The 27,234-nt window shown below is 45.2% G+C and overlaps 1 protein-coding gene across 1 annotated transcript in view; it reads left to right on the top strand.

The window, feature by feature from the left end:
• Nucleotides 1-27,234, top strand: part of LOC134944462 (carbonic anhydrase 4-like) — a 186,698-nt gene that overhangs the window by 60,537 nt on the left and 98,927 nt on the right. The gene's annotated exons all lie outside the window — the stretch shown is intronic.

The following is a 27,234-nucleotide window of genomic DNA, read 5'->3' as shown; positions in this document are numbered from 1 at the left end:
TACTGTTACTGAGCACACCACTCATACCTGTACACGTCTGCCCTGATACTCAGCATGTTACTGATACTATCACAGGTACACAGTACTGTTACTGAGCACACCACTCATACCTGTACACATCTCCCCTGACACTCAGCATGCTACTGATACTGTCACAGGTACACAGAACTATTACTGAGCACTCCGCTCATACCTGTACACATCTGCCCTGTTACTCAGCTTGTTACTGATACTATCACAGGTACACAGTACTGTTACTGAGCACACCGCTCATACCTGTACACATCTGCCCTGATACACAGCATGCTACTGATACTATCACAGGTACACAGAGATATTACTGAGCACACCGCTCATACCTGTACACATCTGCCCTGTTACTCAGCTTGTTACTGATACTATCACAGGTACACAGTACTGTTACTGAGCACACCGCTCATACCTGTACACATCTCCCCTGATACACAGCATGCTACTGATACTATCACAGGTACACAGTACTGTTACTGAGCACACCGCTCATACCTGTACACATCTGCCCTGATACTCAGCATGCTACTGATACCATCACAGGTACACAGTACTGTTACTGAGCACACCACTCATACCTGTACACATCTGCCTGATACTCAGCATACTACTGATACTATCACAGGTACACAGAACTGTTACTGAGCACACCACTCATACCTGTACACATCTCCCCTGATACTCAGCATGCTTCTGATACTATCACAGGTACACAGTACTGTTACTGAGCACACCACTCATACCTGTACACATCTGCCCTAATACTCAGCATGTTACTGATACTATCACAGGTACACAGAACTGTTACTGAGCACACCGCTCATACCTGTACACATCTCCCCTGATACTCAGCATACTACTGATACTATCACAGGTACACAGTACTATTACTGAGCACACCACTCATACCTGTACACATCTCCCCTGACACTCAGCATGTTACTGATACTATCACAGGTACACAGTACTATTACTGAGCACACCACTCATACCTGTACACATCTGCCCTGATACTCAGCATGTTACTGATACTATCACAGGTACACAGAACTGTTACTGAGCACACCGCTCATACCTGTACACATCTGCCTGATACTCAGCATGTTACTGATACTATCACAGGTACACAGTACTGTTACTGAGCACACCACTCATACCTGTACACATCTGCCCTGATACTCAGCATGTTACTGATACTATCACAGGTACACAGTACTGTTACTGAGCACACCACTCATACCTGTACACATCTCCCCTGATACTCAGCATGCTACTGATACTATCACAGGTACACAGTACTGTTACTGAGCACACCGCTCATACCTGTACACATCTGCCCTGATACTCAGCATGCTACTGATACTATCACAGGTACACAGTACTATTACTGAGCACACCACTCATACCTGTACACATCTGCCCTGAGACTCAGCATGTTACTGATACTATCACAGGTACACAGTACTATTACTGAGCACACCACTCATACCTGTACACATCTGCCCTGATACTCAGCATGTTACTGATACTATCACAGGTACACAGAACTGTTACTGAGCACACCGCTCATACCTGTACACATCTCCCCTGATACTCAGCATACTACTGATACTATCACAGGTACACAGTACTGTTACTGAGCACACCACTCATACCTGTACACATCTCCCCTGATACTCAGCATGTTACTGATACTATCATAGGTACACAGTACTGTTACTGAGCACACCGCTCATATCTGTACACATCTGCCCTGATACTCAGCAGGCTACCATTACTATCACAGGTACACAGTACTGTTACTGAGCACACCACTCATACCTGTACACATCTCCCCTGATACTCAGCATGTTACTGATACTATTACAGGTACACAGTACTATTACTGAGCACACCACTCATACCTGTACACATCTGCCCTGATACTCAGCATGTTACTGATACTATCACAGGTACACAGTACTATTACTGAGCACACCACTCATACCTGTACACATCTGCCCTGATACTCAGCATGTTACTGATACTATCACAGGTACACAGAACTGTTACTGAGCACACCGCTCATACCTGTACACATCTGCCCTGACACTCAGCATGTTACTGATACTATCACAGGTACACAGTACTGTTACTGAGCACACCACTCATACCTGTACACATCTGCCCTGAGACTCAGCATGTTACTGATACTATCACAGGTACACAGTACTATTACTGAGCACACCACTCATACCTGTACACATCTGCCCTGATACACAGCATGCTACTGATACTATCACAGGTACACAGTACTATTACTGAGCACACCACTCATACCTGTACACATCTGCCCTGATATGCAGCATGCTACTGATACTATCACAGGTACACAGTACTGTTACTGAGCACACCACTCATACCTGTACACATCTGCCTGATACTCAGCATGTTACTGATACTATCACAGGTACACAGTACTGTTACTGAGCACACCGCTCATATCTGTACACATCTGCCCTGATACTCCGCATACTACTGATACTATCACAGGTACACAGTACTGTTACTGAGCACACCGCTCATACCTGTACACATCTCCATGATACTCAGCATGTTACTGATACTATCACAGGTACACAGTACTGTTACTGAGCACACCACTCATACCTGTACACATCTCCCCTGATACTCAGCATGCTACTGATACTATCACAGGTACACAGTACTGTTACTGAGCACACCACTCATACCTGTACACATCTCCCCTGATACTCAGCATGCTACTGATACTATCACAGGTACACAGTACTATTACTGAGCACACCACTCATACCTGTACACATCTGCCCTGAGACTCAGCATGTTACTGATACTATCACAGGTACACAGTACTGTTACTGAGCACACCACTCATACCTGTACACATCTCCCCTGATACTCAGCATGTTACTGATACTATCATAGGTACACAGTACTGTTACTGAGCACACCGCTCATATCTGTACACATCTGTTCTGGCTACAGGCTACCATTACTATCACAGGTACACAGTACTGTTACTGAGCACACCGCTCATACCTGTACACATCTGCCCTGATACTCAGCATGCTACTGATACTATCACAGGTACACAGTACTGTTACTGAGCACACTGCTCATACCTGTACACATCTGCCCTGATACTCAGCATGCTACTGATACTATCACAGGTACACAGTACTGTTACTGAGCACACCACTCATACCTGTACACATCTCCCCTGATACTCAGCATGTTACTGATACTATCACAGGTACACAGTACTATTACTGAGCACACCACTCATACCTGTACACATCTGCCCTGATACTCAGCATGTTACTGATACTATCACAGGTACACAGAACTATTACTGAGCACACCGCTCATACCTGTACACATCTGCCCTGATACTCAGCATGTTACTGATACTATCACAGGTACACAGAACTATTACTGAGCACACCGCTCATACCTGTACACATCTCCCCTGATACTCAGCATGCTACTGATACTATCACAGGTACACAGTACTATTACTGAGCACACCACTCATACCTGTACACATCTGCCCTGATACTCAGCATGTTACTGATACTATCACAGGTACACAGAACTGTTACTGAGCACACCGCTCATACCTGTACACATCTCCCCTGATACACAGCATGTTACTGATACTATCACAGGTACACAGTACTGTTACTGAGCACACCGCTCATACCTGTACACATCTCCCCTGATACTCAGCATGTTACTGATACTATCACAGGTACACAGTACTGTTACTGAGCACACCACTCATACCTGTACACATCTCCCCTGATACTCAGCATGTTACTGATACTATCACAGGTACACAGTACTGTTACTGAGCACACCGCTCATATCTGTACACATCTGCCCTGATACTCAGCAGGCTACCATTACTATCACAGGTACACAGTACTGTTACTGAGCACACCGCTCATACCTGTACACATCTGCCCTGATACTCAGCATGTTACTGATACTATCACAGGTACACAGAACTGTTACTGAGCACACCACTCATACCTGTACACATCTGCCCTGATACACAGCATGCTACTGATACTATCACAGGTACACAGAACTGTTACTGAGCACACCACTCATACCTGTACACATCTGCCCTGATACACAGCATGTTACTGATACTATCACAGGTACACAGTACTGTTACTGAGCACACCGCCCATACCTGTACACATCTGCTTGATACTCAGCATGTTACTAATACTATCACAGGTACACAGTACTGTTACTGAGCACACCACTCATACCTGTACACATCTCCCCTGATACTCAGCATGCTACTGATACTATCACAGGTACACAGTACTGTTACTGAGCACACCGCTCATACCTGTACACATCTCCCCTGATACACAGCATGTTACTGATACTATCACAGGTACACAGTACTGTTACTGAGCACACCGCTCATACCTGTACACATCTGCTTGATACTCAGCATGTTACTAATACTATCACAGGTACACAGTACTGTTACTGAGCACACCGGTCATACCTGTACACATCTGCCCTGATACTCAGCATACTACTGATACTATCACAGGTACACAGTACTGTTACTGAGCACACCACTCATACCTGTACACATCTGCCCTGATACTCAGCATGCTACCATTACTATCACAGGTACACAGAACTGTTACTGAGCACACCACTCATACCTGTACACATCTCCCCTGATACTCAGCATGCTACCATTACTATCACAGGTACACAGTACTGTTACTGAGCACACCGCTCATACCTGTACACATCTGCCTGATACTCAGCATACTACTGATACTATCACAGGTACACAGAACTATTACTGAGCACACCGCTCATACCTGTACACATCTGCCTGATACTCAGCATACTACTGATACTATCACAGGTACACAGAACTATTACTGAGCACACCGCTCATACCTGTACACATCTGCCTGATACTCAGCATACTACTGATACTATCACAGGTACACAGTACTGTTACTGAGCACACCGGTCATACCTGTACACATCTGCCCTGATACTCAGCATACTACTGATACTATCACAGGTACACAGTACTGTTACTGAGCACACCACTCATACCTGTACACATCTGCCCTGATACACAGCATGTTACTGATACTATCACAGGTACACAGTACTGTTACTGAGCACACCACTCATACCTGTACACATCTGCCCTGATACACAGCATGTTACTGATACTATCACAGGTACACAGTACTGTTACTGAGCACACCGGTCATACCTGTACACATCTGCCCTGATACTCAGCATACTACTGATACTATCACAGGTACACAGTACTGTTACTGAGCACACCACTCATACCTGTACACATCTGCCCTGATACTCAGCATGCTACCATTACTATCACAGGTACACAGAACTGTTACTGAGCACACCACTCATACCTGTACACATCTCCCCTGATACTCAGCATGCTACCATTACTATCACAGGTACACAGTACTGTTACTGAGCACACCGCTCATACCTGTACACATCTGCCTGATACTCAGCATACTACTGATACTATCACAGGTACACAGAACTATTACTGAGCACACCGCTCATACCTGTACACATCTGCCTGATACTCAGCATACTACTGATACTATCACAGGTACACAGAACTATTACTGAGCACACCGCTCATACCTGTACACATCTGCCTGATACTCAGCATACTACTGATACTATCACAGGTACACAGTACTGTTACTGAGCACACCGGTCATACCTGTACACATCTGCCCTGATACTCAGCATACTACTGATACTATCACAGGTACACAGTACTGTTACTGAGCACACCACTCATACCTGTACACATCTGCCCTGATACACAGCATGTTACTGATACTATCACAGGTACACAGTACTGTTACTGAGCACACCACTCATACCTGTACACATCTGCCCTGATACACAGCATGTTACTGATACTATCACAGGTACACAGTACTGTTACTGAGCACACCGCTCATACCTGTACACATCTGCTTTATACTCAGCATGTTACTAATACTATCACAGGTACACAGTACTGTTACTGAGCACACCGGTCATACCTGTACACATCTGCCCTGATACTCAGCATACTACTGATACTATCACAGGTACACAGTACTGTTACTGAGCACACCACTCATACCTGTACACATCGGCCCTGATACTCAGCATGCTACCATTACTATCACAGGTACACAGAACTGTTACTGAGCACACCACTCATACCTGTACACATCTCCCCTGATACTCAGCATGCTACCATTACTATCACAGGTACACAGTACTGTTACTGAGCACACCGCTCATACCTGTACACATCTGCCTGATACTCAGCATACTACTGATACTATCACAGGTACACAGAACTATTACTGAGCACACCGCTCATACCTGTACACATCTGCCTGATACTCAGCATACTACTGATACTATCACAGGTACACAGAACTATTACTGAGCACACCACTCATACCTGTACACATCTGCCCTGATACTCAGCATGCTACTGATACTATCACAGGTACACAGTACTGTTACTGAGCACTCCGCTCATACCTGTACACATCTGCCCTGATACTCAGCATGCTACCATTACTATCACAGGTACACAGTACTATTACTGAGCACACCGCTCATACCTGTACACATCTGCCCTGATACTCAGCATGCTACCATTACTATCACAGGTACACAGTACTATTACTGAGCACACCGCTCATACCTGTACACATCTGCCCTGATACTCAGCATGCTACCATTACTATCACAGGTACACAGTACTATTACTGAGCACACCGCTCATACCTGTACACATCTGCCCTGATACTCAGCATGCTACCATTACTATCACATGTATACAGTACTGTTACTGAGCACACCACTCATACCTGTACACATCTGCCCTGATACACAGCATGTTACTAATACTATCACAGGTACACAGTACTGTTACTGAGCACACCGCTCATACCTGTACACATCTGCCCTGATACACAGCATGTTACTAATACTATCACAGGTACACAGAACTATTACTGAGCACACCGCTCATACCTGTACACATCTGCCCTGATACTCAGCATGTTACTGATACTATCACAGGTACACAGAACTATTACTGAGCACACCACTCATACCTGTACACATCTCCCCTGATACTCAGCATGTTACTGATACTATCACAGGTACACAGTACTGTTACTGAGCACACCGCTCATACCTGTACACATCTGCCCTGATACACAGCATGCTACTGATACTATCACAGGTACACAGTACTGTTACTGAGCACACCACTCATATCTGTACACATCTGCCCTGATACTCAGCATGTTACTGATACTATCACAGGTACACAGTACTGTTACAGAGCACACCGCTCATACCTGTACACATCTCCCCTGATACACAGCATGCTACTAATACTATCACAGGTACACAGTACTGTTACTGAGCACACCACTCATACCTGTACACATCTGCCCTGATACTCAGCATGTTACTGATACTATCACAGGTACACAGTACTGTTACTGAGCACACCGCTCATATCTGTACACATCTGCCCTGATACTCAGCATGTTACTGATACTATCACAGGTACACAGTACTGTTACTGAGCACACCGCTCATACCTGTACACATCTGCCTGATACTCAGCATACTACTGATACTATCACAGGTACACAGTACTGTTACTGAGCACACCGCTCATACCTGTACACATCTGCCTGATACTCAGCATACTACTGATACTATCACAGGTACACAGAACTGTTTCTGAGCACACCACTCATACCTGTACACATCTCCCCTGACACTCAGCATGCTACTGATACTATCACAGGTACACAGTACTGTTACTGAGCACACCGCTCATACCTGTACACATCTGCCTGATACTCAGCATACTACTGATACTATCACAGGTACACAGTACTGTTACTGAGCACACCGCTCATACCTGTACACATCTGCCCTGATACGCAGCATGCTACTGATACTATCACAGGTACACAGTACTGTTACTGAGCACACCACTCATACCTGTACACATCTGCCCTGATACTCAGCATGTTACTGATACTATCACAGGTACACAGTACTGTTACTGAGCACACCACTCATACCTGTACACATCTCCCCTGACACTCAGCTTGTTACTGATACTATCACAGGTACACAGTACTGTTACTGAGCACACCGCTCATACCTATACACATCTCCCCTGATACTCAGCATGTTACTGATACTATCACAGGTACACAGTACTGTTACTGAGCACACCGCTCATACCTGTACACATCTGCCCTGATACGCAGCATGCTACTGATACTATCACAGGTACACAGTACTGTTACTGAGCACACCACTCATACCTGTACACATCTGCCCTGATACTCAGCATGTTACTGATACTATCACAGGTACACAGTACTGTTACTGAGCACACCGCTCATACCTGTACACATCTGCCTGATACTCAGCATGTTACTGATACTATCACAGGTACACAGTACTGTTACTGAGCACACCGCTCATACCTGTACACATCTGCCCTGATACGCAGCATGCTACTGATACTATCACAGGTACACAGTACTGTTACTGAGCACACCGCTCATACCTGTACACATCTCCCCTGATACTCAGCATACTACTGATACTATCACAGGTACACAGTACTGTTACTGAGCACACCGCTCATACCTGTACACATCTGCCTGATACTCAGCATGTTACTGATACTATCACAGGTACACAGTACTGTTACTGAGCACACCGCTCATACCTGTACACATCTGCCCTGATACGCAGCATGCTACTGATACTATCACAGGTACACAGTACTGTTACTGAGCACACCGCTCATACCTGTACACATCTGTCCTGATACTCAGCATGCTACTGATACTATCACAGGTACACAGTACTGTTACTGAGCACACCGCTCATACCTGTACACATCTGCCTGATACGCAGCATGCTACTGATACTATCACAGGTACACAGTACTGTTACTGAGCACACCGCTCATACCTGTACACATCTGCCCTGATACTCAGCATGTTACTGATACTATCACAGGTACACAGTACTGTTACTGAGCACACCGCTCATATCTGTACACATCTGCCCTGATACTCCGCATACTACTGATACTATCACAGGTACACAGTACTGTTACTGAGCACACCACTCATACCTGTACACATCTCCCCTGATACTCAGCATGTTACTGATACTATCACAGGTACACAGTACTGTTACTGAGCACACTGCTCATACCTGTACACATCTGCCCTGATACTCAGCATGTTACTGATACTATCACAGGTACACAGTACTGTTACTGAGCACACCGCTCATACCTGTACACATCTCCCCTGATACTCAGCATACTACTGATACTATCACAGGTACACAGTACTGTTACTGAGCACACCACTCATACCTGTACACATCTCCCCTGATACTCAGCATGTTACTGATACTATCACAGGTACACAGTACTGTTACTGAGCACACCGCTCATACCTGTACACATCTGCCTGATACTCAGCATGTTACTGATACTATCACAGGTACACAGTACTGTTACTGAGCACACCACTCATACCTGTACACATCTCCCCTGACACTCAGCATGTTACTGATACTATCACAGGTACACAGTACTGTTACTGAGCACACCACTCATACCTGTACACATCTGCCTGATACTCAGCATACTACTGATACTATCACAGGTACACAGTACTGTTACTGAGCACACCGCTCATACCTGTACACGTCTGCCCTGATACTCAGCATGTTACTGATACTATCACAGGTACACAGTACTGTTACTGAGCACTCCGCTCATACCTGTACACATCTGCCCTGTTACTCAGCTTGTTACTGATACTATCACAGGTACACAGTACTGTTACTGAGCACACTGCTCATACCTGTACACATCTGCCCTGATACTCAGCATGTTACTGATACTATCACAGGTACACAGTACTGTTACTGAGCACACCGCTCATACCTGTACACATCTCCCCTGATACTCAGCATACTACTGATACTATCACAGGTACACAGTACTGTTACTGAGCACACCACTCATACCTGTACACATCTCCCCTGATACTCAGCATGTTACTGATACTATCACAGGTACACAGTACTGTTACTGAGCACACCGCTCATACCTGTACACATCTGCCCTGATACTCAGCATGCTACTGATACCATCACAGGTACACAGTACTGTTACTGAGCACACCACTCATACCTGTACACATCTGCCCTGATACACAGCATACTACTGATACTATCACAGGTACACAGTACTGTTACTGAGCACACCACTCATACCTGTACACATCTCCCCTGACACTCAGCATGCTACTGATAGTGTCACAGGTACACAGTACTGTTACTGAGCACACCACTCATACCTGTACACATCTCCCCTGATACTCAGCATACTACTGATACTATCACAGGTACACAGTACTGTTACTGAGCACACCACTCATACCTGTACACATCTCCCCTGATACTCAGCATGCTACTGATACTATCACAGGTACACAGTACTGATACTGAGCACACCACTCATACCTGTACACATCTGCCCTAATACTCAGCATGTTACTGATACTATCACAGGTACACAGAACTGTTACTGAGCACACCACTCATACCTGTACACATCTCCCCTGATACTCAGCATGCTACTGATACTATCACAGGTACACAGTACTGTTACTGAGCACACCGCTCATACCTGTACACATCTGCCCTGATATGCAGCATGCTACTGATACTATCACAGGTACACAGTACTGTTACTGAGCACACCGCTCATACCTGTACACATCTCCCTGATACTCAGCATGTTACTGATACTATCACAGGTACACAGTACTGTTACTGAGCACACCACTCACACCTGTACACATCTCCCCTGATACTCAGCATGCTACTGATACTATCACAGGTACACAGTACTGTTACTGAGCACACCGCTCATACCTGTACACATCTGCCCTGATACTCAGCATGCTACTGATACTATCACAGGTACACAGTACTATTACTGAGCACACCACTCATACCTGTACACATCTGCCCTGAGACTCAGCATGTTACTGATACTATCACAGGTACACAGTACTATTACTGAGCACACCACTCATACCTGCACACATCTGCCCTGATACTCAGCATGTTACTGATACTATCACAGGTACACAGAACTGTTACTGAGCACACCGCTCATACCTGTACACATCTCCCCTGATACTCAGCATACTACTGATACTATCACAGGTACACAGTACTGTTACTGAGCACACCACTCATACCTGTACACATCTCCCCTGATACTCAGCATGTTACTGATACTATCATAGGTACACAGTACTGTTACTGAGCACACCGCTCATATCTGTACACATCTGCCCTGATACTCAGCAGGCTACCATTACTATCACAGGTACACAGTACTGTTACTGAGCACACCGCTCATACCTGTACACATCTGCCCTGATACTCAGCATGCTACTGATACTATCACAGGTACACAGTACTGTTACTGAGCACACCACTCATACCTGTACACATCCCCCCTGATACTCAGCATGTTACTGATACTATTACAGGTACACAGTACTATTACTGAGCACACCACTCATACCTGTACACATCTCCCCTGATACTCAGCATGTTACTGATACTATCACAGGTACACAGTACTATTACTGAGCACACCACTCATACCTGTACACATCTGCCCTGATACTCAGCATGTTACTGATACTATCACAGGTACACAGAACTGTTACTGAGCACACCGCTCATACCTGTACACATCTCCCCTGATACTCAGCATGTTACTGATACTATCACAGGTACACAGTACTGTTACTGAGCACACCACTCATACCTGTACACATCTCCCCTGATACTCAGCATGTTACTGATACTATCACAGGTACACAGTACTGTTACTGAGCACACCGCTCATATCTGTACACATCTGCCCTGATACTCAGCAGGCTACCATTACTATCACAGGTACACAGTACTGTTACTGAGCACACCGCTCATACCTGTACACATCTGCCCTGATACTCAGCATGCTACTGATACTATCACAGGTACACAGTACTGTTACTGAGCACACCGCTCATACCTGTACACATCTGCCTGATACTCAGCATACTACTGATACTATCACAGGTACACAGTACTGTTACTGAGCACACCACTCATACCTGTACACATCTGCCCTGATACTCAGCATGTTACTGATACTATCACAGGTACACAGTACTGTTACTGAGCACACCGCTCATACCTGTACACATCTGCCCTGATACTCAGCATGCTACTGATACTATCACAGGTACACAGAACTGTTACTGAGCACACCACTCATACCTGTACACATCTGCCCTAATACTCAGCATGTTACTGATACTATCACAGGTACACAGTACTATTACTGAGCACACCGCTCATACCTGTACACATCTGCCCTGATACTCAGCATGTTACTGATACTATCACAGGTACACAGAACTGTTACTGAGCACACCACTCATACCTGTACACATCTGCCCTGATACTCAGCATGCTACTGATACTATCACAGGTACACAGTACTGTTACTAAGCACACCACTCATACCTGTACACATCTGCCCTGATATGCAGCATGCTACTGATACTATCACAGGTACACAGTACTGTTACTGAGCACACCGCTCATACCTGTACACATCTCCATGATACTCAGCATGTTACTGATACTATCACAGGTACACAGTACTGTTACTGAGCACACCACTCATACCTGTACACATCTCCCCTGATACTCAGCATGCTACTGATACTATCACAGGTACACAGTACTGTTACTGAGCACACCACTCATACCTGTACACATCTCCCCTGATACTCAGCATGCTACTGATACTATCACAGGTACACAGTACTATTACTGAGCACACCACTCATACCTGTACACATCTGCCCTGAGACTCAGCATGTTACTGATACTATCACAGGTACACAGTACTATTACTGAGCACACCACTCATACCTGTACACATCTGCCCTGATACTCAGCATGTTACTGATACTATCACAGGTACACAGAACTGTTACTGAGCACACCGCTCATACCTGTACACATCTCCCCTGATACTCAGCATACTACTGATACTATCACAGGTACACAGTACTGTTACTGAGCACACCACTCATACCTGTACACATCTCCCCTGATACTCAGCATGTTACTGATACTATCATAGGTACACAGTACTGTTACTGAGCACACCGCTCATATCTGTACACATCTGCCCTGGCTACAGGCTACCATTACTATCACAGGTACACAGTACTGTTACTGAGCACACCGCTCATACCTGTACACATCTGCCCTGATACTCAGCATGCTACTGATACTATCACAGGTGCACAGTACTGTTACTGAGCACACCACTCATACCTGTACACATCTCCCCTGATACTCAGCATGTTACTGATACTATCACAGGTACACAGTACTATTACTGAGCACACCACTCATACCTGTACACATCTGCCCTGATACTCAGCATGTTACTGATACTGTCACAGGTACACAGAACTGTTACTGAGCACACCGCTCATACCTGTACACATCTCCCCTGATACTTAGCATGTTACTGATACTATCACAGGTACACAGTACTATTACTGAGCACACCACTCATACCTGTACACATCTGCCCTGATACTCAGCATGTTACTGATACTATCACAGGTACACAGAACTGTTACTGAGCACACCGCTCATACCTGTACACATCTGCCCTGATACTCAGCATGTTACTGATACTATCACAGGTACACAGAACTGTTACTGAGCACACCACTCATACCTGTACACATCTGCCCTGATACTCAGCATGCTACTGATACTATCACAGGTACACAGTACTGTTACTGAGCACACCACTCATACCTGTACACATCTGCCCTGATATGCAGCATGCTACTGATACTATCACAGGTACACAGTACTGTTACTGAGCACACCGCTCATACCTGTACACATCTCCATGATACTCAGCATGTTACTGATACTATCACAGGTACACAGTACTGTTACTGAGCACACCACTCATACCTGTACACATCTGCCCTGATACTCAGCATACTACTGATACTATCACAGGTACACAGTACTGTTACTGAGCACACCACTCATATCTGTACACATCTCCCCTGATACTCAGCATGCTACTGATACTATCACAGGTACACAGTACTGTTACTGAGCACACCACTCATACCTGTACACATCTCCCCTGATACTCAGCATGCTACTGATACTATCACAGGTACACAGTACTATTACTGAGCACACCACTCATACCTGTACACATCTGCCCTGAGACTCAGCATGTTACTGATACTATCACAGGTACACAGTACTATTACTGAGCACACCACTCATACCTGTACACATCTGCCCTGATACTCAGCATGTTACTGATACTATCACAGGTACACAGAACTGTTACTGAGCACACCGCTCATACCTGTACACATCTCCCCTGATACTCAGCATACTACTGATACTATCACAGGTACACAGTACTGTTACTGAGCACACCACTCATACCTGTACACATCTCCCCTGATACTCAGCATGTTACTGATACTATCATAGGTACACAGTACTGTTACTGAGCACACCGCTCATACCTGTACACATCTGCCCTGATACTCAGCATGCTACTGATACTATCACAGGTACACAGTACTGTTACTGAGCACACCACTCATACCTGTACACATCTCCCCTGATACTCAGCATGCTACTGATACTATCACAGGTACACAGTACTATTACTGAGCGCACCACTCATACCTGTACACATCTGCCCTGATACTCAGCATGTTACTGATACTATCACAGGTACACAGAACTGTTACTGAGCACACCGCTCATACCTGTACACATCTCCCCTGATACTCAGCATGTTACTGATACTATCACAGGTACACAGTACTATTACTGAGCACACCACTCATACCTGTACACATCTGCCCTGATACTCAGCATGTTACTGATACTATCACAGGTACACAGAACTGTTACTGAGCACACCGCTCATACCTGTACACATCTCCCCTGATACTCAGCATGTTACTGATACTATCACAGGTACACAGTACTGTTACTGAGCACACCGCTCAAACCTGTACACATCTCCCCTGATACTCAGCATGTTACTGATACTATCACAGGTACACAGTACTGTTACTGAGCACACCGCTCATATCTGTACACATCTGCCCTGATACTCAGCAGGCTACCATTACTATCACAGGTACACAGTACTGTTACTGAGCACACCGCTCATACCTGTACACATCTGCCCTGATACTCAGCATGCTACTGATACTATCACAGGTACACAGTACTGTTACTGAGCACACCACTCATACCTGTACACATCTGCCCTGATACACAGCATGCTACTGATACTATCACAGGTACACAGTACTGTTACTGAGCACACCACTCATACCTGTACACATCTGCCCTGATTCTCAGAATGCTACTGATACTATCACAGGTACACAGTACTGTTACTGAGCACACCACTCATACCTGTACACATCTGCCCTGATACACAGCATGTTACTGATACTATCACAGGTACACAGTACTGTTACTGAGCACACCGCTCATACCTGTACACATCTGCTTGATACTCAGCATGTTACTAATACTATCACAGGTACACAGTACTGTTACTGAGCACACCGGTCATACCTGTACACATCTGCCCTGATACTCAGCATACTACTGATACTATCACAGGTACACAGTACTGTTACTGAGCACACCACTCATACCTGTACACATCTGCCCTGATACTCAGCATGCTACCATTACTATCACAGGTACACAGAACTGTTACTGAGCACACCACTCATACCTGTACACATCTCCCCTGATACTCAGCATGCTACCATTACTATCACAGGTACACAGTACTGTTACTGAGCACACCGCTCATACCTGTACACATCTGCCTGATACTCAGCATACTACTGATACTATCACAGGTACACAGAACTATTACTGAGCACACCGCTCATACCTGTACACATCTGCCTGATACTCAGCATACTACTGATACTATCACTGGTACACAGAACTATTACTGAGCACACCACTCATACCTGTACACATCTGCCCTGATACTCAGCATGCTACTGATACTATCACAGGTACACAGTACTGTTACTGAGCACTCCGCTCATACCTGTACACATCTGCCCTGATACTCAGCATGCTACCATTACTATCACAGGTACACAGTACTATTACTGAGCACACCGCTCATACCTGTACACATCTGCCCTGATACTCAGCATGCTACCATTACTATCACAGGTACACAGTACTATTACTGAGCACACCGCTCATACCTGTACACATCTGCCCTGATACTCAGCATGCTACCATTACTATCACAGGTACACAGTACTATTACTGAGCACACCGCTCATACCTGTACACATCTGCCCTGATACTCAGCATGCTACCATTACTATCACATGTATACAGTACTGTTACTGAGCACACCACTCATACCTGTACACATCTGCCCTGATACACAGCATGTTACTAATACTATCACAGGTACACAGTACTGTTACTGAGCACACCGCTCATACCTGTACACATCTGCCCTGATACACAGCATGTTACTAATACTATCACAGGTACACAGAACTATTACTGAGCACACCGCTCATACCTGTACACATCTGCCCTGATACACAGCATGCTACTGATACTATCACAGGTACACAGTACTGTTACTGAGCACACCGCTCATACCTGTACACATCTGCCCTGATACACAGCATGCTACTGATACTATCACAGGTACACAGTACTGTTACTGAGCACACCACTCATATCTGTACACATCTGCCCTGATACTCAGCATGTTACTGATACTATCACAGGTACACAGTACTGTTACAGAGCACACCGCTCATACCTGTACACATCTCCCCTGATACACAGCATGCTACTAATACTATCACAGGTACACAGTACTGTTACTGAGCACACCACTCATACCTGTACACATCTGCCCTGATACTCAGCATGTTACTGATACTATCACAGGTACACAGTACTGTTACTGAGCACACCGCTCATACCTGTACACATCTGCCCTGATACTCAGCATGTTACTGATACTATCACAGGTACACAGTACTGTTACTGAGCACACCGCTCATACCTGTACACATCTGCCTGATACTCAGCATACTACTGATACTATCACAGGTACACAGTACTGTTACTGAGCACACCGCTCATACCTGTACACATCTGCCTGATACTCAGCATACTACTGATACTATCACAGGTACACAGAACTGTTTCTGAGCACACCACTCATACCTGTACACATCTCCCCTGACACTCAGCATGTTACTGATACTATCACAGGTACACAGTACTGTTACTGAGCACACCGCTCATACCTGTACACATCTGCCTGATACTCAGCATACTACTGATACTATCACAGGTACACAGTACTGTTACTGAGCACACCGCTCATACCTGTACACATCTGCCCTGTTACTCAGCTTGTTACTGATACTATCACAGGTACACAGTACTGTTACTGAGCACACCGCTCATACCTGTACACATCTGCCCTGTTACTCAGCTTGTTACTGATACTATCACAGGTACACAGTACTGTTACTGAGCACACCGCTCATACCTGTACACATCTGCCCTGATACGCAGCATGTTACTGATACTATCACAGGTACACAGTACTGTTACTGAGCACACCGCTCATACCTGTACACATCTCCCCTGATACTCAGCATGTTACTGATACTATCACAGGTACACAGTACTGTTACTGAGCACACCGCTCATACCTGTACACATCTGCCCTGATACGCAGCATGCTACTGATACTATCACAGGTACACAGTACTGTTACTGAGCACACCGCTCATACCTGTACACATCTCCCCTGATACTCAGCATACTACTGATACTATCACAGGTACACAGTACTGTTACTGAGCACACCGCTCATACCTGTACACATCTGCCCTGATACTCAGCATGTTACTGATACTATCACAGGTACACAGTACTGTTACTGAGCACACCGCTCATATCTGTACACATCTGCCCTGATACTCAGCATACTACTGATACTATCACAGGTACACAGTACTGTTACTGAGCACACCACTCATACCTGTACACATCTCCCCTGACACTCAGCATGTTACTGATACTATCACAGGTACACAGTACTGTTACTGAGCACACCACTCATACCTGTACACGTCTGCCCTGATACTCAGCATGTTACTGATACTATCACAGGTACACAGTACTGTTACTGAGCACACCACTCATACCTGTACACATCTCCCCTGACACTCAGCATGCTACTGATACTGTCACAGGTACACAGAACTATTACTGAGCACTCCGCTCATACCTGTACACATCTGCCCTGTTACTCAGCTTGTTACTGATACTATCACAGGTACACAGTACTGTTACTGAGCACACCGCTCATACCTGTACACATCTGCCCTGATACACAGCATGCTACTGATACTATCACAGGTACACAGAACTATTACTGAGCACACCGCTCATACCTGTACACATCTGCCTGATACTCAGCATGTTACTGATACTATCACAGGTACACAGTACTGTTACTGAGCACACCACTCATACCTGTACACATCTGCCCTGATACACAGCATGCTACTGATACTATCACAGGTACACAGTACTGTTACTGAGCACACCGCTCATACCTGTACACATCTGCCCTGATACACAGCATGCTACTGATACTATCACAGGTACACAGTACTGTTACTGAGCACACCGCTCATACCTGTACACATCTGCCCTGATACACAGCATGCTACTGATACTATCACAGGTACACAGTACTGTTACTGAGCACACCGCTCATACCTGTACACATCTGCCCTGATACTCAGCATGCTACTGATACCATCACAGGTACACAGTACTGTTACTGAGCACACCACTCATACCTGTACACATCTGCCCTGATACTCAGCATACTACTGATACTATCACAGGTACACAGTACTGTTACTGAGCACACCACTCATACCTGTACACATCTGCCTGATACTCAGCATACTACTGATACTATCACAGGTACACAGAACTGTTACTGAGCACACCACTCATACCTGTACACATCTCCCCTGATACTCAGCATGCTTCTGATACTATCACAGGTACACAGTACTGTTACTGAGCACACCACTCATACCTGTACACATCTGCCCTAATACTCAGCATGTTACTGATACTATCACAGGTACACAGAACTGTTACTGAGCACACCGCTCATACCTGTACACATCTCCCCTGATACTCAGCATACTACTGATACTATCACAGGTACACAGTACTGTTACTGAGCACACCACTCATACCTGTACACATCTCCCCTGATACTCAGCATGTTACTGATACTATCACAGGTACACAGTACTGTTACTGAGCACACCACTCATACCTGTACACATCTGCCCTAATACTCAGCATGTTACTGATACTATCACAGGTACACAGAACTGTTACTGAGCACACCACTCATACCTGTACACATCTCCCCTGATACTCAGCATGCTACTGATACTATCACAGGTACACAGTACTGTTACTGAGCACACCGCTCATACCTGTACACATCTGCCCTGATATGCAGCATGCTACTGATACTATCACAGGTACACAGTACTGTTACTGAGCACACCGCTCATACCTGTACACATCTCCCTGATACTCAGCATGTTACTGATACTATCACAGGTACACAGTACTGTTACTGAGCACACCACTCATACCTGTACACATCTCCCCTGATACTCAGCATGCTACTGATACTATCACAGGTACACAGTACTGTTACTGAGCACACCGCTCATACCTGTACACATCTGCCCTGATACTCAGCATGCTACTGATACTATCACAGGTACACAGTACTATTACTGAGCACACCACTCATACCTGTACACATCTGCCCTGAGACTCAGCATGTTACTGATACTATCACAGGTACACAGAACTGTTACTGAGCACACCGCCCATACCTGTACACATCTCCCCTGATACTCAGCATACTACTGATACTATCACAGGTACACAGTACTGTTACTGAGCACACCACTCATACCTGTACACATCTCCCCTGATACTCAGCATGTTACTGATACTATCATAGGTACACAGTACTATTACTGAGCACACCACTCATACCTGTACACATCTGGCCTGATACTCAGCATGTTACTGATACTATCACAGGTACACAGTACTATTACTGAGCACACCACTCATACCTGTACACATCTGCCCTGATACTCAGCATGTTACTGATACTATCACAGGTACACAGAACTGTTACTGAGCACACCGCTCATACCTGTACACATCTCCCCTGATACTCAGCATGTTACTGATACTATCACAGGTACACAGTACTGTTACTGAGCACACCACTCATACCTGTACACATCTCCCCTGATACTCAGCATACTACTGATACTATCACAGGTACACAGTACTGTTACTGAGCACACCACTCATACCTGTACACATCTCCCCTGATACTCAGCATGTTACTGATACTATTACAGGTACACAGTACTATTACTGAGCACACCACTCATACCTGTACACATCTGCCCTGATACTCAGCATGTTACTGATACTATCACAGGTACACAGTACTATTACTGAGCACACCACTCATACCTGTACACATCTGCCCTGATACTCAGCATGTTACTGATACTATCACAGGTACACAGTACTATTACTGAGCACACCACTCATACCTGTACACATCTGCCCTGATACTCAGCATGTTACTGATACTATCACAGGTACACAGAACTGTTACTGAGCACACCGCTCATACCTGTACACATCTCCCCTGATACTCAGCATGTTACTGATACTATCACAGGTACACAGTACTATTACTGAGCACACCACTCATACCTGTACACATCTGCCCTGATACTCAGCATGTTACTGATACTATCACAGGTACACAGTACTATTACTGAGCACACCACTCATACCTGTACACATCTGCCCTGATACTCAGCATGTTACTGATACTATCACAGGTACACAGTACTATTACTGAGCACACCACTCATACCTGTACACATCTGCCCTGATACTCAGCATGTTACTGATACTATCACAGGTACACAGAACTGTTACTGAGCACACCGCTCATACCTGTACACATCTCCCCTGATACTCAGCATGTTACTGATACTATCACAGGTACACAGTACTATTACTGAGCACACCACTCATACCTGTACACATCTGCCCTGATACTCAGCATGTTACTGATACTATCACAGGTACACAGAACTGTTACTGAGCACACCGCTCATACCTGTACACATCTCCCCTGATACTCAGCATGTTACTGATACTATCACAGGTACACAGTACTGTTACTGAGCACACCACTCATACCTGTACACATCTCCCCTGATACTCAGCATGTTACTGATACTATCACAGGTACACAGTACTGTTACTGAGCACACCGCTCATATCTGTACACATCTGCCCTGATACTCAGCAGGCTACCATTACTATCACAGGTACACAGTACTGTTACTGAGCACACCGCTCATACCTGTACACATCTGCCCTGATACTCAGCATGCTACTGATACTATCACAGGTACACAGTACTGTTACTGAGCACACCACTCATACCTGTACACATCTGCCCTGATACACAGCATGCTACTGATACTATCACAGGTACACAGTACTGTTACTGAGCACACCACTCATACCTGTACACATCTGCCCTGATACACAGCATGTTACTGATACTATCACAGGTACACAGTACTGTTACTGAGCACACCGCTCATACCTGTACACATCTGCCTGATACTCAGCATGTTACTAATACTATCACAGGTACACAGTACTGTTACTGAGCACACCACTCATACCTGTACACATCTGCCCTGATACTCAGCATACTACTGATACTATCACAGGTACACAGTACTGTTACTGAGCACACCACTCATACCTGTACACATCTGCCCTGATACTCAGCATGCTACCATTACTATCACAGGTACACAGAACTGTTACTGAGCACACCACTCATACCTGTACACATCTCCCCTGATACTCAGCATGCTACCATTACTATCACAGGTACACAGTACTGTTACTGAGCACACCGCTTATACCTGTACACATCTGCCTGATACTCAGCATACTACTGATACTATCACAGGTACACAGAACTATTACTGAGCACACCGCTCATACCTGTACACATCTGCCTGATACTCAGCATACTACTGATACTATCACAGGTACACAGAACTATTACTGAGCACACCACTCATACCTGTACACATCTGCCCTGATACTCAGCATGCTACTGATACTATCACAGGTACACAGTACTGTTACTGAGCACTCCGCTCATACCTGTACACATCTGCCCTGATACTCAGCATGCTACCATTACTATCACAGGTACACAGTACTATTACTGAGCACACCGCTCATACCTGTACACATCTGCCCTGATACTCAGCATGCTACCATTACTATCACAGGTACACAGTACTATTACTGAGCACACTGCTCATACCTGTACACATCTGCCCTGATACTCAGCATGCTACCATTACTATCACAGGTACACAGTACTATTACTGAGCACACCGCTCATACCTGTACACATCTGCCCTGATACTCAGCATGCTACCATTGCTATCACATGTATACAGTACTGTTACTGAGCACACCACTCATACCTGTACACATCTGCCCTGATACACAGCATGTTACTAATACTATCACAGGTACACAGTACTGTTACTGAGCACACCGCTCATACCTGTACACATCTGCCCTGATACACAGCATGTTACTAATACTATCACAGGTACACAGAACTATTACTGAGCACACCGCTCATACCTGTACACATCTGCCCTGATACACAGCATGCTACTGATACTATCACAGGTACACAGTACTGTTACTGAGCACACCGCTCATATCTGTACACATCTGCCCTGATACTCAGCATGTTACTGATACTATCACAGGTACACAGTACTGTTACTGAGCACACCGCTCATACCTGTACACATCTGCCTGATACTCAGCATACTACTGATACTATCACAGGTACACAGTACTGTTACTGAGCACACCGCTCATACCTGTACACATCTGCCTGATACTCAGCATACTACTGATACTATCACAGGTACACAGAACTGTTTCTGAGCACACCACTCATACCTGTACACATCTCCCCTGACACTCAGCATGTTACTGATATTATCACAGGTACACAGTACTGTTACTGAGCACACCGCTCATACCTGTACACATCTGCCCTGATACTCAGCATGTTACTGATACTATCACAGGTACACAGTACTGTTACTGAGCACACCACTCATACCTGTACACATCTCCCCTGATACTCAGCATGTTACTGATACTATCACAGGTACACAGTACTGTTACTGAGCACACCACTCATACCTGTACACATCTGTCCTGATACTCAGCATGCTACTGATACTATCACAGGTACACAGTACTATTACTGAGCACACCGCTCATACCTGTACACATCTGCCCTGATACTCAGCATACTACTGATACTATCACAGGTACACAGTACTGTTACTGAGCACACCGCTCATACCTGTACACATCTGCCCTGATACGCAGCATGTTACTGATACTATCATAGGTACACAGTACTGTTACTGAGCACACCGCTCATATCTGTACACATCTGCCCTGATACTCAGCAGGCTACCATTACTATCACAGGTACACAGTACTGTTACTGAGCACACCACTCATACCTGTACACATCTCCCCTGATACTCAGCATGTTACTGATACTATTACAGGTACACAGTACTATTACTGAGCACACCACTCATACCTGTACACATCTGCCCTGATACTCAGCATGTTACTGATACTATCACAGGTACACAGTACTATTACTGAGCACACCACTCATACCTGTACACATCTGCCCTGATACTCAGCATGTTACTGATACTATCACAGGTACACAGAACTGTTACTGAGCACACCGCTCATACCTGTACACATCTGCCCTGACACTCAGCATGTTACTGATACTATCACAGGTACACAGTACTGTTACTGAGCACACCACTCATACCTGTACACATCTGCCCTGAGACTCAGCATGTTACTGATACTATCACAGGTACACAGTACTATTACTGAGCACACCACTCATACCTGTACACATCTGCCCTGATACACAGCATGCTACTGATACTATCACAGGTACACAGTACTATTACTGAGCACACCACTCATACCTGTACACATCTGCCCTGATATGCAGCATGCTACTGATACTATCACAGGTACACAGTACTGTTACTGAGCACACCACTCATACCTGTACACATCTGCCTGATACTCAGCATGTTACTGATACTATCACAGGTACACAGTACTGTTACTGAGCACACCGCTCATATCTGTACACATCTGCCCTGATACTCCGCATACTACTGATACTATCACAGGTACACAGTACTGTTACTGAGCACACCGCTCATACCTGTACACATCTCCATGATACTCAGCATGTTACTGATACTATCACAGGTACACAGTACTGTTACTGAGCACACCACTCATACCTGTACACATCTCCCCTGATACTCAGCATGCTACTGATACTATCACAGGTACACAGTACTGTTACTGAGCACACCACTCATACCTGTACACATCTCCCCTGATACTCAGCATGCTACTGATACTATCACAGGTACACAGTACTATTACTGAGCACACCACTCATACCTGTACACATCTGCCCTGATACTCAGCATGCTACTGATACTATCACAGGTACACAGTACTGTTACTGAGCACTCCGCTCATACCTGTACACATCTGCCCTGATACTCAGCATGCTACCATTACTATCACAGGTACACAGTACTATTACTGAGCACACCGCTCATACCTGTACACATCTGCCCTGATACTCAGCATGCTACCATTACTATCACAGGTACACAGTACTATTACTGAGCACACCGCTCATACCTGTACACATCTGCCCTGATACTCAGCATGCTACCATTACTATCACAGGTACACAGTACTATTACTGAGCACACCGCTCATACCTGTACACATCTGCCCTGATACTCAGCATGCTACCATTACTATCACATGTATACAGTACTGTTACTGAGCACACCACTCATACCTGTACACATCTGCCCTGATACACAGCATGTTACTAATACTATCACAGGTACACAGTACTGTTACTGAGCACACCGCTCATACCTGTACACATCTGCCCTGATACACAGCATGTTACTAATACTATCACAGGTACACAGAACTATTACTGAGCACACCGCTCATACCTGTACACATCTGCCCTGATACACAGCATGCTACTGATACTATCACAGGTACACAGTACTGTTACTGAGCACACCGCTCATACCTGTACACATCTGCCCTGATACACAGCATGCTACTGATACTATCACAGGTACACAGTACTGTTACTGAGCACACCACTCATATCTGTACACATCTGCCCTGATACTCAGCATGTTACTGATACTATCACAGGTACACAGTACTGTTACAGAGCACACCGCTCATATCTGTACACATCTCCCCTGATACACAGCATGCTACTAATACTATCACAGGTACACAGTACTGTTACTGAGCACACCACTCATACCTGTACACATCTGCCCTGATACTCAGCATGTTACTGATACTATCACAGGTACACAGTACTGTTACTGAGCACACCACTCATACCTGTACACATCTCCCCTGATACACAGCATGCTACTAATACTATCACAGGTACACAGTACTGTTACTGAGCACACCACTCATACCTGTACACATCTGCCCTGATACTCAGCATGTTACTGATACTATCACAGGTACACAGTACTGTTACTGAGCACACCGCTCATACCTGTACACATCTGCCCTGATACTCAGCATGTTACTGATACTATCACAGGTACACAGTACTGTTACTGAGCACACCGCTCATACCTGTACACATCTGCCTGATACTCAGCATACTACTGATACTATCACAGGTACACAGAACTGTTTCTGAGCACACCACTCATACCTGTACACATCTCCCCTGACACTCAGCATGTTACTGATACTATCACAGGTACACAGTACTGTTACTGAGCACACCGCTCATACCTGTACACATCTGCCTGATACTCAGCATACTACTGATACTATCACAGGTACACAGTACTGTTACTGAGCACACCGCTCATACCTGTACACATCTGCCCTGTTACTCAGCTTGTTACTGATACTATCACAGGTACACAGTACTGTTACTGAGCACACCGCTCATACCTGTACACATCTGCCCTGATACTCAGCATGTTACTGATACTATCACAGGTACACAGTACTGTTACTGAGCACACCGCTCATACCTGTACACATCTGCCTGATACTCAGCATGTTACTGATACTATCACAGGTACACAGTACTGTTACTGAGCACACCGCTCATACCTGTACACATCTGCCCTGATACTCAGCATGTTACTGATACTATCACAGGTACACAGTACTGTTACTGAGCACACCGCTCATACCTGTACACATCTCCCCTGATACTCAGCATACTACTGATACTATCACAGGTACACAGTACTGTTACTGAGCACACCGCTCATACCTGTACACATCTGCCCTGATACTCAGCATGTTACTGATACTATCACAGGTACACAGTACTGTTACTGAGCACACCGCTCATATCTGTACACATCTGCCCTGATACTCAGCATACTACTGATACTATCACAGGTACACAGTACTGTTACTGAGCACACCACTCATACCTGTACACATCTCCCCTGATACTCAGCATGTTACTGA

Source organism: Pseudophryne corroboree, chromosome 7 (genome assembly GCF_028390025.1).
Source record: "Pseudophryne corroboree isolate aPseCor3 chromosome 7, aPseCor3.hap2, whole genome shotgun sequence".
Classification (NCBI taxonomy): domain Eukaryota; kingdom Metazoa; phylum Chordata; class Amphibia; order Anura; family Myobatrachidae; genus Pseudophryne; species Pseudophryne corroboree.
The sequence above is the reverse complement of the archived record's forward strand: the minus strand, read 5'-3'. Positions and strand labels throughout refer to the sequence as shown.